At 33.3% G+C, this 16,076-nt stretch overlaps 1 long non-coding RNA gene across 4 annotated transcripts in view; it reads right to left on the bottom strand.

Moving 5' to 3' along the window:
* Positions 1 to 2,677: 2,677 nt before the first annotated feature.
* LOC129532553 (uncharacterized) overlaps positions 2,678 to 16,076 on the bottom strand; it is a 171,768-nt gene continuing 158,369 nt past the window's right edge. For all 4 annotated transcript variants that reach the window (XR_010132709.1, XR_010132708.1, XR_008678314.2 and 1 more), the window contains 2 exons: positions 14,905 to 14,981; positions 2,678 to 3,418 (listed from right to left, as the gene is read on the bottom strand). This is a non-coding gene — a long non-coding RNA (uncharacterized lncRNA). The remainder of the gene's footprint in view (positions 3,419 to 14,904; positions 14,982 to 16,076) is intronic.

The raw sequence follows: 16,076 nt of genomic DNA, 5'->3' as shown, positions 1-16,076 counted from the left end.
AAATATTATTCTTCATTTTCTATTTTAATCATCAGTGATAACATTCTATCTTTTAAGCAATTTCTTATATATGAAATAAAACGAGAAAATACTTTTATTTTTCTTCACAATGTCTTTCTACAGTTTATTTCTACAATCTGAAATTTTTAGATGCTTATTGTTTTGAATATTTAATTTTATTGTTAATTATTTTTACTTTACTGCCTTTTTTCCAAATTTTATTTGACATGTGTCTAACTCTTAACAGCACTTATGTTATTTTGTATGTTGTTTTGCTTTATTTGCTTATCATCAGCCTTTTATCTATTTCACAGGGAAGGTGAGATGTACATTGATTGTTTTCTTCTTTGGAAATAAAGATAATACATTGTTGTTACTGTTTTGGGCGACTTTTTTGTTTGTTTTGGGGTTTTGTTTTTTGTTTTTACAGGCTGGTTGTGTGCAAATCTCTTTCTTTATTATCAAAATTTATACTTACCAGATTTTCACTATGTGTATTTTTCTTCTAAGAAATTTTACCTAATAACTGACTAGCTTTTTGAATGTAGTTGTATTTCCTTCAGCTTAAAGAAATAATTATCTAGTATTTGAAAGAATTTTGCTAGCTGCTCTTGTAATTGCTGATTAAATTTAAGTTATATCTACACTTTATTAACTATTTTATTCATTGAAGTTTGTCTTTCATGCTTTTTTATTTACAATAGTAACACATGGATATAATCTTGATAATAAAAAATTAAATAGTACAGATAAAATTAATGTTACTCCTTGATTAGTCTCAATTTCCAAACCATTCTCCTGTACAGAAGGTATTTTTTTTAGTGAGAAGTTAAGATATCTAGTTCTTTTTTCTATATATTTATAATTACACATGGGCATGTTCACATGTACACACACACACACACACACATACACACACACAAGGGAGTTTTGATTTGTCGGTTTTTTCCATAAATGAGATAAAGCAAAACAAAATGTTCGTCTTCCTTTTGTCAGTTAACATGTCTCTAAATTTTTTTATGTGAGTTTAAAAGGTTTTACACATTTTTTAAAGTATTGCCTTATACTTTCTGGTATAGATATAAAACAGCTCAATATTGATAAGCATTCAGTTATCTTTAATTTTTTACTTTATAAACAATTATGTGAAGCATATCTTTTGACTAGGAGGTTTGTTTTTCACCTCCAGGCAGCTGTCTCATTCACAAGTATTATCTCAAGATGTAACGCAGCGACCAAGAGACAGTAAGTACAACAGGGTGTATGTAAATTATAAAAACCTTTGGAGTAGTTATAGCAATAACAAAACATTTATATGAATTTGACACATGCTATATACAAATGACTAACCAGGCCTGGCATGGTGGCTGGTGCCTGTAATCCCAGCTACCTGGGAGACTGAGGCAGGAGGATCACTTGAGCCTAAAAGTCCCAGGCCACAGTAAGCTATGATCACACCACTGCACTCCAACCTGGGTGACAGAGTGAGGACCCATTTCAAAAAAAAATCAGTGGTGCTATAGAGATTCCAATGGAAAGCACCCTAAGGTGGTCGAATGATGTAAGTGTTTTCTGTTTGACAATAATATGACAGAAATGGATACTACATAATCATGTTTTTAAAAACATGATTAAAAATAACTTGAGTTCTTGAAGCACATAATTTGTTTTCTTCAAGATACAGGAAAACAATTATTTTTTGGAAGTTTCGTGTGTGAACCAGAATTTTTTAGCTTAAAAAACAAAATCCAGGGTCATTTTCAATATTGTCTAAAAATAAGCAGAAATTGATACAGGGATCAATTTTCGATAATGACAAATTATAATATAAATATCGACCATGGAAGATGGTCAAAAGGCAGAAAATATTTAAGATAAGTATATTGCAGATGCTAACCGAGGAAAAAGTCATTTCCCGTTGACATTTTTCAAGTTTTTATTTCCTAGTTTTTCTAGTTAGTGCTCTAAAATATGTGGTTTAAGCATTTTGACAAGGAAACGTAAATCAGCTATGAATTGTTGGCTCTCTGGAATGACACATTTGACCCTGGGCTATGACTAATTGGGACATATAACCATGGGCTCCAGGCAGCAGACATCTTGGCAGAGGCTCTGGAAGGCTGATGATAGTAATAAAATATGTGGATGGACTAGGTCTTTGAGGTGAAAAAATGAAGGGAAAAGATATCAGGATTGAAACTCATTCACATATAATCACTCCAAACTCTCTCATTTATTATTAATTAAGTTTAGCATGCCAGCATCATAGTCCTCACATTCTTTTTTGCCTGAATGTTGCCGTTTTCTGTTTTTTCTTTGTTGTTGTTGTTGTTGTTTTTAACATTTCCCTTTTTTCTCATTTTAGGCATATTTCAGTGGATTGGAAAGAAGGGGTGTCACGATTTGTTTGGGAGATGAATTGTGAATTATAGTTCTGCTTTGTCCATTGTAATTTTCTCAAGGTTGCATGACATAATATTACACTTTAGTTTTGAAAAGTCTTTGACTATGTTAGCAACATCAGAGCAATCAGTCAAATCCAACCCTCTTAAATATCTAAGTTTAGAGTATAATTAGTATCATTCTCAGTATTGTATTATAACAGATATGAGAATAATAATTTCAAGGAGACCAATCCTAATACAAGAAGAAATCACTCAACAAAATAATACTCTAGTCATTTCCATAGATTTATTCAGAGACTCTGTTAGTCTGCTCAGGCTGGGATATGATTTGGATGTTTGTCCCCTCCAAATCTCATGTTGAAATATAATTTCCAAAATTGGAGGTAGGTCTTGGTGGGAGGTGATTGGCTCATGGGACAGATCCCTCATTAGTGGTTTAGCACCATCTCCTTGGTGAAAGTGAGTTTCCCCTCAGTTCACGTGAGGTCTGGTTGTTTAAAAGAGTCTGTGACCTACCGCTTCTCTTTCTCGCCACGTGATATGTTGGCTTCCCTTTGCCTTCTGCCATGTTTGTAAGCTTCCTGAGCTTACATGTGATATGTTGGCTTCCCTTTGCCTTCTGCCATGTTTGTAAGCTTCCTGAGCTTACAAGTGATATGTTGGCTTCCCTTTGCCTTCTGCCGTGTTTGTAAGCTTCCTGAGCCCCTTGCCAGGGGCAATTGCCAGCACTACGCTTCTGTACTGCCTGAAGAACCATGAGCCGATTCAACTTCTTTTCTTTATAATTTACCCACTCTCAGGTGTTGCTTTATGGTAATGCAAATTGACTAACATAGGCTGCCATAACAGAATACCACAAATTGAGTGTCTTAAAGCACATAAAATTAATTTTCTCACAGTTCTGGAGCTTAGAAGTTCAATATCCATCAGGTTTGGTTTCAGGTAAGTTTTCCCTCTTTGTCTTGTAGGCAGACACCTTCTGTCTGTGTACTCACATGGCCTTTTCTCTATGCCTGCAGAAAGAAGGAGAAATCTCTGGTGTCTCTTCCTCTTATTATAAGGACATCAGTCTTTTTGGATTAGGGACCAATTCTTATGACCTCACTTAACCTTAATTACCTCCTTAAAAGACCTGTCTTCAAATACAGTTACATTGGAAGTTACAGCTTTAGTATATAAATCGTGAGAAAACATAACTCATTCCATAACAGAGATGATACTAAAAATATTTCACAATTAATAGATAATGACACCAACCACTCACAATGGGAAACAATAATGATCACGACAGTGTCATAAAAGCCTCAGTAAAGTCTCTACAAACTGATTTTTATTCTAATTAGAATTAGTTTATTAACTTTTGGTCTTACTAAACCATACACTAAGTCTGTTCAGTATCAGTAAAATTGTACCCACATTAACTCCTTGAAGGTAATATTTACTTCCACAAACTTAAAACTTACCAAGTAAAATACACAAAAAAAATTTCTATGGGATAATAGTAATAACTATAATGCCTCTCAGCTGGATGCTACTATAATCTAGAGCTAATAGCCATAGTCATCAAAATTATTATGCTTGGCTAAAGATTAAAAACAATTCTGTATATGCTCTAAATGCAATGCATACCATAAGAAAACTTTAATTTATTTTCATTACCTGAACATCCAACTTTCTAATTAAAAAGTAACCTTTTCCTATTACTGATACAGCTTACACTATTACTGCCCTTTAGAACAGGCTTTATAATTTTTCTTTTCTTGGGATTAAAATGATCATTTCATCAAACAATGTATTTTCTACTTAAGTTTTTTAAAAAATATGTTAACATTTATTTGCAAGATTAAGAAAAGACGCACATTTAAAAAAACAAAAAATTCATGCAAATGCTTAAATATCTTTTTCTACTTTAACATAGTGATGTTTCAGCTGACAATCTTAACATTATGTCTCCAAGAATTAAATCACATTTTCCGTAAATCCTGATTGGAAATGCTTTCCTATTGAGAAGATTTTTTTTTTTTTTTGAGATGGAATCTCACTCTGTCACACAGGCTGGAGTGCAGTGGCACAATCTCAGCTCATGCAACCTCTGCCTCCCATGTTCAAGTAATTCTCCTGCCTCAGCCCCCCAAGTAGCTTGGATTACAGGTGCCTGCCACCATGACCGGCTAATTTTTTGTATTTTTTTTTTTAGTAGAGACGGGGTTGCACCATGTTCCCTAGGCTGGTCCCATACTCCTGAGATCAGGAAATCTACCCTCCTTGGCCTCCCAAAGTGCTAGGATTACAGGCATGAGCCACCGCGCCTGGTCTCAGAAGATTTTAATAATAGCACAAATCTTCTCCTTTAAATCCCATTGACAAAAACTAAGTCTCTTGTCCATCCCTAGTGGCAAAAGAAAATGAGCATAGTGCATTTTAACCTTTATCTAACCATGGATTAGACAGTTGTCATATGCCATACTCTGTGAAGGCAGGAAATGTTATTTCTCTTAATCCATGCAGCAACCAAACAAGAGATTTATTATTATCCTCATTTTATGAATGCTGTCACATTGTCACCATAAATCACTGAAAGACAGGAATATTTTGTGTTGTTGGCACCTAAAACTAACTCTACTGTATCTACCTACAAATCATGTTCCCAAACTTTGCCCAATTTTAAGTTCTTATTTTCAGTTTAAAACATATGGTGACTACTTGTGTCTATTAGATACATTGTATGCTACAGACTGGAGGTGACATACTCTTTTATGGCTCTTACGAATGTCATGAAACTTTACTTCTATTTAGTTCTAGTGTTTGAACTAGAATATGCCTTGTGGTGGGGAGAGTGGGGGTGGAGAACAAAGAAGAGAGAGAAGGAGGGAAAGAGGGAAGGAAAGATTCAGTTGAAAATAAAAAAAAACAACTTATGATTCAATTAGACTTTTGTCTAATTTTGCTTATGGTGAGCCTTGAATAAAGGTATTAGCAAGGAAAGCCATTAAACGCAATCTGAGTTCCCTTAATAAATATTTTGAAAGTACAAAAATAGTGCTGAGCATATAAAATAGATATAATATTCAGAATTTAGTAATTACAAGATGATTTGTCCTTTGAGGTCAAAGTTCAATTTTTTTCTAGCTTTCATTCATTAGAAAAGCTCTTATTTTTATAATATTAAAAAATTCTAATTATCACTAACACATTGATAAACCAATTTTTGAAGTAACCCTAGTTTAAAGGAGATGTCTTAACATCTTAATGTAATATATTTAAATTTCCAAGAAAAGAAATTCAGAACCCATTTTTTAATTGCTAAAGGAAAATACTGCCATTACCTGGATATCAGTTAATTAAAAGTATATATATAGTGTTAAATTAATGTAGTGTATTATTAATTTATATGTAGGGAAACAGGTCTATTGTTTAATATCTTTTACTAAATTGTCTAAAGTACAATTTTATATCTAAATATAAACACTAGTATTTCTAAGTATATAGAACAATGCCACGAGTCTTATACTTCAACAACTGTTGCTCTACACAAACTTGAGAACAGTATGTTTTGATGGGAAGATGGTAGAATCTATAACCAGGTCTGAATTTTAGTTTCCACTCTTTGATCTGTTAACCTAATGGTACAGATTGGACAAGTCTACATTTCCAATTGAGATCTTTATTTTATAAAACTATTAACAATAAAACTCAATGCCTTAGTCAGTTTGAGCTGTTACAACAAATTACGATAGACTGAGTGGTTTATAAACAACAGAGACTTACTAGGTTGTTTATAAACAACAGAAGCTTATTAGGTTGGTCATTAAAATGGCAAAACCACAATTACTTTTGCGCTAACCTAATATTTATCACGGTTCTGGAGGCTGGAAGTCCAAGACCAGGCTCAATTCTGGTAAGATTCTTCTTCCATCTTAGAAGCTACTATCTCTGTTGGCATCCTCACATGGCAGAAAGAGAATAAGAGAGCTCTCTGTGGTCCTTCTTATAATGGCACTAATTTCACTTATGAAGGCTCCACCTTTATTACCTAATTACCTCTTAAAAGTCCCACTTCTAATATCATCATAATGGGGATTAACATTTGTGAGGAAACACAAACACGTAGTTGGTTACACCCAATAAGCTATCATGAGAATACAACAAGATAGGTGAAAGCAATTACTATATCCCTGACACTCAGATAATACTGATTTTCTTTCTTTCCATCAGATCACATGATTGGAAGACACTGATATCTCTAAAGACCTATAATTTCTTCATTCCTTTTGTTATCAATAAAGAAGAAAAAGGAAATATATTTTCTGATTACAGATTTTGTGGCTAGCATTATACACAGATTTAAACATTATATGTGTAAGCCACTCTGCAAACCTAAAAGAAAGACATTTTTTCCTACACATTAACTGAGATCTAAACACTTAATGAATTCTCCAATTTAGCCAAAAAGTGATCAAAGCAGGGTTCATTTCAACCATTTGATTTCAACTCTAATTTCTGCAATTTGCATTGCTTTATCATCCAAGGAGTAGATCTGGTGATTTCTAAAGAATGGAAGAAAATACAAGTGCATAGTTACACTGGAGTAATGAGGATTAATATTCATACATACAGCATAATTTGAGGGAGGGGGGGGATATCCATAAATAAAATCTAGGCATTTTTCTATCAGAAATGCCATATTTTATGTATTTGAAATGATCTAGAAATATTAAAATTGATGTAGCAATTGTATACTTTGTTAATTGTTTCCTTAAAGAGATACAGGACCAATGGAATAGGTAGTTCTTCATATCAAAATAAGATAAAATGCTCTCAATCTTGTATGTCTTTTGCAGGAATTTAGCTTGATGTTATCATTAAAATTCAATGGTTATTTCGCCCTCAGAACATTAGTAAATGGACTGATTACTTTGATAACAGTAATAGCTGCTAGGCACTTCCTTGATAAATCTCTTAAATTTGGAGGACTTTGAAGCAATCTTACTAGAAAGATACTGCACTGTTCCTTTATCTACAGCAAAATTTCTCCCATAATTTTTAATATAACTCCACTAGGATTTAAATTTATTATTGTTCAAAGGATTTTCAAAATGCTATTCCCTGAAAAGAGTGTGCTGTTAAATACATTTAGGGAAGTTCTGGTGTTTTCAACCATTTTGAAACAATTTTGACTCAGTAACTTATAAATAATTATTTGTACAGAATTTTTTACACAAATACAAATTGTTGCTTTTTATTTCTAGTTATAAATATAACATTAATACATGAGAGGAAAATGGAAATATATAAATTACATTATATGCAATTAAAAAATAGATTATTTACCTAAACACAAAAGCTAAAACTATTAAAGTTCAGGGGGAAAAAAAAAGAAAGGAAAATATCATTGTGGCCATGAGTTAGGCAAAGCATTTTTAGGACAGGATAAAAAAATGCAAACCATAAAAGACAAAAAAAAACAAAAACAAAAACAAAAACAAATAAAAAGATTTAGATATCATCAAAATTTAAAATTCCATCCTTCAAAAATATCATGAAGAAAACAAAAAAGGAAATAGACTCAGAAAATTTCACAATACAAATATCTGAATAAAAAGGACATTTTAAAAATATAAAATCATAGAAAACAATTACTGTTTGTTATTACTCTTAGAAAACTCTTAGAAACAACACACTAGTGATGACGGAAAATTATGTTACCTTAGTGGAATATTTTATAACCCTATGTTGCACCGACATTTAAAGATAACTAATGAAATAATGCCATATTATTAACAATGCAAAATAGTACAAATTCAACTGGAGTTCTATCTGAAAAAAACGTGAACTACAAAGTATATATCTCAAAGCCCTCAAATTTTTAGGTATTGACACTTGAAGTAATTTATTCAGACATTTCAGTTATGTCTTACTTTTTATGATTATATACTTTTTAGGAAAGAAAAGAGTGAAGGAAGCACAATAAAAAATAGAAAAGTAATTTTCATTAATTTTCCAATGAGTTCTCAGTTCCTGTAGTTGGTAGTTAATTGAAAGGTTTCCAGTGGTGTCAAAGGAAATAACATAAGTTGTTTTGACAAAAAGTTGTAAATTAGTACCCTGAATGTTGACCATTCTAAGCACTAATTTATTACTGGCCTTTTTAACCTCAGCTATGAACAATGTGCTATAATGAAATTTAATTTAACTCCTACATTAAATTTTTTAAAAAAAGATTGTTAATACTAAGCCTGTGAAATTATTTTTTAAATGTGGACAAGTTCAATTAAGACCCACAAAAGGAAGTGAGGGTGTCATCTGCAGGAGACCTTCTGGCCACGCATACTTGTATCTTAATGAATTAATCATTGTCCAGATTGACGTTTGGCTTGCAGAACAAGAAACTCAATCTCATCACCATCCTAAAGCTGTTTCAGCTGGGTAATGTTAATTTATGTCAGTAAAGCTAAGAAAGATTTAGAATAAAATTTAAAAGATATGATATGAGGTATCACTCCCAGGATATTAGATAGGTGAGACAATCTGACTAACTCATACTTAATTTTAAAATAAGCTACCCAGTAGAACAAGTAATCAGAGGCTTAGTTAATGCTCAGATAAAAGAGACATAGTTTAACAAATGAAAGTAAAAATCCAACAGGCTCTAACAGTTGGAGATAATATAGCAAAGTTTGCCAGATACTTACATAGGGCATCAGGGAACTGCTTCAGGACAGTGAGTTAGTTAGTTGGCATTGCATCCCTTTGTGCCTATGACCCTGCAAAATGTGTGTGAAATTTACCTCTTATTCTAAACGATTAAGATTTTTTTTCTGATTAGGTTGATATGTTAAACTATTTTATGTTTATGCTCTATGGGTACTGGAGTTGTCCTGTTAGATACAGTGTCTTATAATCAATCTTGATATTCCACACAAAGTGTGCCTATAAATGCAAATTTCTTTTCTTCTCTGAGAAAAGGATTTCATAGTTTTATTAAATTGGAATCATGTCCAAAAATTTATAATCCACTGATTTAAGGCAAATTGGGCATCTTTCTCTTTAGTTCACAATTTTGATTTCAGAGGACAATCTTGTTTACCTTATTTCCTAGAACTGATGAGGCATATGACTTTTGCTCCTTGAATGAACTATAAGTTTAATAATCACAAAAGCAAAGTTATGTACAGTTTTTGAAAGCATGTGTATTAATTTTCTATTGCTACATAATGCATTAACATAAACTTTTTAGCTTAGTAAACATTTATTTATTATCTCACAGGTCTGTAGGTCAGATGTTCAGGTGGGTTTGGCTGGTTTGTCTGGACAATATCTCACAATACCTAACCTACAAATAGGCACTTGTCTGGAAACTGAAAGAATCCACTTTAAGCTAAGTCATGTGGTTAGCAAAATCTAATTTTAACAGCTGTACAGGAGGCAAAATTTTATCTCTATCCTTTTAGGTTTTTGGCTGGGCTTGAGAATTAAATGGACATAAAACAGATTAACAGGAGAAAAACATACACATTTATATAAGTTTTATGTGACACAGGAGCCCTGATAAAGAAATGAGGACCCAAAGAAGTAGCAAAACCTAAATGTTTTTATATTAGGCGAAACAAAGACAGGCAATTGTGGAAAATTAAATGCTGTAGGGAGATAAAAGACATATAAGAATTATCTTTACATGATCTACTTGTGCAGAATTCTCTTGATTATGACTCTTGGTTATGTTTCTTTTCTCCTAGTATAGGCAGCGAGGGCACCTTCACATGGGAGTTTTTTTTGTTTTTTGTTGTTTGTTTTTTTGTTTTTTTTTGACAGAATCTCGCTCTGTCACCCGGGCTGGAGTGCAATGGCATGATCTCGACTCACTGCAACCTCCGCCTCCTGGGTTCAAGCAATTCTCCTGCCTCAGCCTCCCCACATGCGAATTTTTATTTCCTTTTTTGCAGGAAGAAAAAGGGAGATTAGAATGGCTTTATTGCATCTAATGTTTGTCAAGTGCCTTTAGCTCAAAGTAATCTATATTACGGAGTGGTATATTCTGCCACCCTTCACAGTGGTGAGTCTGGAATCTCTGTAGCCTTGCTGGCTGTCAGGTACAGGCCACTCACTGTTCCCAGGGGCCACAGCCTTCTTCTCATGTGGCCGCCTCCATCTTCAAATCAGGAATTGGTTTAGACAGATGAGACAATCTGACTAACTCATACTTAATTTTTAAATAAGCTACACAGTAAAATAAATGATCAGATAATATACAGGAATTGTGTATTAAGTCTTTCTCACAATTGGCATTTCTCAGACTTCCCTTTTTGCCATCAGTTGGAGAAGGCTCTCTATTTTTAAAATGATTCATGTAATTAAATCAGTTCTTCATACATTATATCCTCATTTTAAGGTTTATTGTGTGTGTGTGTGTGTGTGTGTGTGTGTGACAAGGTCTCACTTTGTCACTCAGGCTGGAATGCAGAGGCACAGTCACAGCTCACTGCAGCCTCGACCTCCTGGGCAAAAGTGATCCTCCTGCCTCCACCTCCCAAGTAGCTGGGACTACAAGCATGCACCACCATGCCCAGCTAAGTTTTTTATTTTTTTCCGGAGAGAGGTCTCACTATGCTGTCCAGGCTTGTCTCAAACTCCTGAGCAGAAATGATCCTCCTGCCTTAACCTCCCAAATTGTTAGGATTACAGAGTGAGCCACTGTTCCTGTCCTAAGATCAATTTCTTATTTGTAGGATCTGAGGATAAGGTCAGGACATTGTTGGGGTGCCATTCTAAAATTTTGCCTAACACAATAGAAAAACCAATCATTTACTAATTTAAAAATATCTAAGATTATGCCCGGGCACGGTGGCTCACGCCTGTAATCCTGGCACTTTGGGAGGCCGAGGCGGTGGATCACGAGGTCAGGAGATAGAGACCATCCTGGCTAATATGGTGAAACCCTGTCTCTACTAAAAATACAAAAATTAGCCAGGCGTGGCGGCGCGTGGCTGTAGTCCCAGCTACTCAGGTGGCTGAGGCAGGAGAATCGCTTGAACCTGGGAGGCGGAGGTTGTAGTGAGCCGAGATTATGCCTCTGCACTCCAGCCTGGCAACAGACTAAACTCCATCTGTAGATAAATAGATTAGATAGATAGATAGATAGATAGATAGATAGATAGATAGATAGATGATAGATAGATGATTCTATACCTAAAAACTCAATATCAAATTTTATAAAACTTTTCTTTAAAGAAAATTTAAAAGCCAAGAAACTTTGTGACTGTATAAAATTAAAATCAAGTGATATTCATTTGATTGTTAAAATTGAAGTCTATTACTATTTATTCTACTTTTGTAAGCTTAAGGTGACATACAGAGAAAGACATAAAAACTCTTCTGGTATAATAAGTAAATTCTGCAGTAATTAAGATTTCCAGGTTTGTATTATCATAGATTTGTATTGTATGTCTGATAGGTAATATTCATACCTCAAATATATTTTAAAAAGTAAAATTTAGAATAATTCATCTTAGTGACAATAGACTGAATAGTGGATAATTGAAGTGGTGAAAAGTATTATTAGAAAGACATTTCTTTATATGAGCTGATTATCTTGTGAATATATCATATTGAAAAAATATAATGAGAAAAATCAAGCCACTCATGCTTAAAATTATAATTTTCTAGGAATTTTTTTAAATATAAGCTCAACTGTAAGGCAGGAAATAATTATGTTTGAATAACATCACTTTTCAGGATTTATTTTTATATATATGTGAAGATTACACTCCTAATACTCTTGGATCATTTGAGAAATCTCTGCTGCATATCATCTTTTATTGTTCTTACATCAATTATAAGGCAAATATATAGATTTTAGGTTCATATTCCCAAGATACTTATGTGAACTGGCTCAAAAATAATATTTTATGTGGAATTTTTTCACTACTTTAACATATGTAATATTACCAGCTATTATCAAATATACTTAATAACTTAAAATCTTTGGCTATAATTATTACTGTGGCATAGGACTCTGAGGCTTCATCATGTTGTTAAGCACTACCTTTAAAAGGTAATCATTTAATTTAATTTTTGAGGAACTGCTGAACTGTTTTTCACAGAGGCTGCAATATTTCACGTTCCCACTAGCAATACACAAGGTTTTCAGTTCCCTACATCTTATTGTATTCTTTTGCTAACACTTATTGTATTCTTTTTTTAATAATCACTGTTGTAGGTATAAAGTAATATTATAATATTGATCTGTGTATCCCTAATAACTAATATGTTGGGCATCTTTTTATGTGCTTATTGGCCATTTGTATGTCTTCTTTGGAGAAATGTTTATTCAAGTTCTTTGCCCATCTTTTTAAATTGGGTTGTTTGTTGTTTAGTTGCAGGAGTTCTTTATACATCCTGGATATCAATCCTTTATCAGATATATGCAAGATACATTCTGCCATTCTCTAGGATAGTTTTTTACTGCATTGATAACATCTTTTGATGCACATGAATTTTTTAATTTAAATCTGATTTATTATTTTTGCTTTTCTATGTGTTTTTGGTGTCACATCCAAGAAAACATTATGCTAAGTTAATGATATAATTATTACCATGGCATAGGACTCTGAGGCTTCATCATGTTGTTAAGTACTACCTTTAAAAAGTATCATTTGCCTCATAAAACCTATACTACATCATCCCATGCTAAATATAAACTCTTATTAGTTTTCACTGGGGTATAGTATAAATAATATAACATTGTTATTTTAAATATTTTAAGTGTGTAATTCGCTGTTATTAAGAACAGTCACAACGCTGTGTAACCATAACCACTATCGATTTCCAAAACTGTCTTATCATCTGACACAGAAACTCCATAAACCATTAAGCAATGACTCTCTATGCTTTCCTCTTCCCAGCCCTAGTAAGCTATATTCTGTTTTCTGTGTCTATGCATTTGCCTATTCTAGATACCTCAGATAGATAGAATCATACAATATTTGTCATTTTGTGACTCCCTTGTTCTAATTAACATAATGTTTCAAAGTTTATTTACATTGTAGCATGTATCAGAAATTTATTTCTGTTATTGTGGGTAATATTCCAATGTACATACATAGCACATCTGTTTATCCATTCATCTATTGATGAACATTTGGATTATTTCCACCTTTGGCTGTTGTGAATAATGTTGCTATGGACATTGATACACAAGTATGATTTTGAGTCCCTGTGTTCAATTCTTTTATGTATATACCCATGAGTAGAACTGATGGTTCATTTAAATTAATTTTTAAGGAACTGCTGAACTGTTTTCCACAAAGGCTGCAATATTTCACATTCCCACTAGCAATACACAAGGTTTTCAATTCCCTACATCTTTGCTAACACTTATTATATATATTTTTTAACAACCACTGTTGTAGGTATAAAGCAATATTATAATATGGATCTGTGTATCCCTAACAACTAATATGTTGGGCATCTTTTTATGTGCTTATTGGCCATTTGTATATCTTCTTTGGAGAAATGTTTATTCAAGTTCTTGGCCCATCTTTTTAAATTGGATTGTTTATTGTTTAGTTGTAGGAGTTCTTTGTACATCCTGGATATCAATCCTTCATCAGATATATGCAAAATATATTCTGCCATTCTCTAGGATAGTTTTTTATTGTGTTGATAACATCCTTTGATGCACATACATTTTTTAATTTAAATCCAATTTATTATTTTTGCTTTTCTATGTGTTTTTGGTGTCACATCCAAGAAAACATTGCCGAACTCAATGCAGTGAAGCTTTTCCCCATATTTTCTTCTAAGAGTTTTATAGTGTTAACTCTTAAGTTTAGGTCTATTGTTCCCTTTAGTTGCTACTTTTATAGGTACAATGTAAGGGTCCAACTTCATTCTTTTGCATGTGGATATCTAGTTTGCCCAGCATTATTTGTTGAAGAGGTTTAATATAGTAACTCTGGAAATCTGATTCTCCTACTCCCCAACGATCACTGATTTTGAAAGTTAATGGTAGGGAAATTCTTAAGTAACACAGTTTTCGATTAAATTAAAAATCCTAGTGTTTAAGATAAATGTGGCCAAAAATTTCATCATGACATATTTTTTTCACCCAGATATTAAGGAAAGCATTATTGCAATCTTGCATTATGTTTCTTTTGAAATTTTTGTATATTTAAGATGCGTTCTTGAGAGAAATTTAGTATGGTTATCACAATAACAAAAAATAAAATTGGCATGGTTACTATAAATTAATCGGAAACCCTTTCCTTACAACTGAGATGACCTTTATTTGGATATGTTAAACTAGGAATTTCTGGATTACGTGAAACCAAGAGCTGTGTATGGTGTTTTAAAAAATTTAGACAAATTAAAGTTAGCAGAGTTTATTCCAGCACAAACGAGTCCTGAATCAAATAGTACCCCGGACCAAAAGAGTTTCACAAAACCACATCAAGCAATGTGGTCAGGCAGTATTTGCAGACAGAACAAGAAAATGACTTACGGAAACAGCTTGATGGATTACAGCTCAGCATTTGCCTTATGTGGACACGGTGCGATCAGCTGGATGTCTGCCATGGGCTGAAGATACAGATACAGAATATATTCTTAAGTTAGGTTGCAGTTTGTTTACATACTAATTTAGATTGCAATTTGTTATGTAAGAACACAAAGTACAAAGGAAGCCTCAGACTAAATTTAGTTTAATTTAACATTTCCCTTTCAAAATTGAAAGGAGGACCAAAATCCTGGGCATTGATAGCACTCTCTGTTATCATCATAATTGACTTCTTTGTCTCAGTATGGAAGTCACAATTCTTGATAAGTCAGCTGAATGTTTCTTTACGTTCTCATCACAGTTTCACTTTTCTAACCATAGTGAGACAATTTGATGTATAAGGGATGGCTGCATATGAACATTCAAGACTCTTGAGAAGATATGAAATTCCAGGTACACTATTATGATAGCTATTAGGTGAATAATACTAGGAGACTAAAGTATACTCTTTAGAAGGAGCTCCTGTAAACCAAACTGATGAAAATCAAATACATCAAAAATGAGCCAAAAGAGGAATCTACTTGTTTTAGCCAGGTATCTTGCTGAGTTTTAACCAAAGCAGGCATGTTTATCCAAGTGCAGTAGGAGGTGTTAGCTATGGCACACACCTCCTCTTCAGCCAACAGATAGGTTAAAGCAATTGTTTGATCTAAAATAATTTTAGCAAAAGAAGTTTGCTGGGCAACTGTAGCTTTTGCAGTGTAGTCAGTATATTAGCTAATGTTTGAAACAGATCTTTAATCCTAACCTTATTTACATTTAGCCAGAGAAGGAGCATTCTCCCAAAATATGCCCATTTGCAGGAATTTATGCCTGCTGGCAAATTCCTTTTTATTCCATAGTGCAAATTAAGAGGTGTTCAGTTTCCAATTTGCTTTGGTGTGACAGTGGTACTATTAGAATTTCTAATCCACGTTGGCCTCTAATTTTCCACTTATGGGTACATGAAGTTGCCAACACGTTGAGCATTAAATCCTGTAGAGATAAAGTATATCCTAGTGGGGCACAACAGACAGGTCCCTGGGAAATGCCTTGTGCATTAGGGGTCACAAGCAGGGAAGCACTAGTAATATTTATCTGAGGCACCATTATTATATGATTACCTCGTTGGAGGCTAC

The sequence above is a fragment of the Gorilla gorilla genome, chromosome 2 (assembly GCF_029281585.2).
Source record: "Gorilla gorilla gorilla isolate KB3781 chromosome 2, NHGRI_mGorGor1-v2.1_pri, whole genome shotgun sequence".
Classification (NCBI taxonomy): Eukaryota; Metazoa; Chordata; class Mammalia; order Primates; family Hominidae; genus Gorilla; species Gorilla gorilla.
This window is presented reverse-complemented; position numbering and strand designations above follow the sequence as displayed.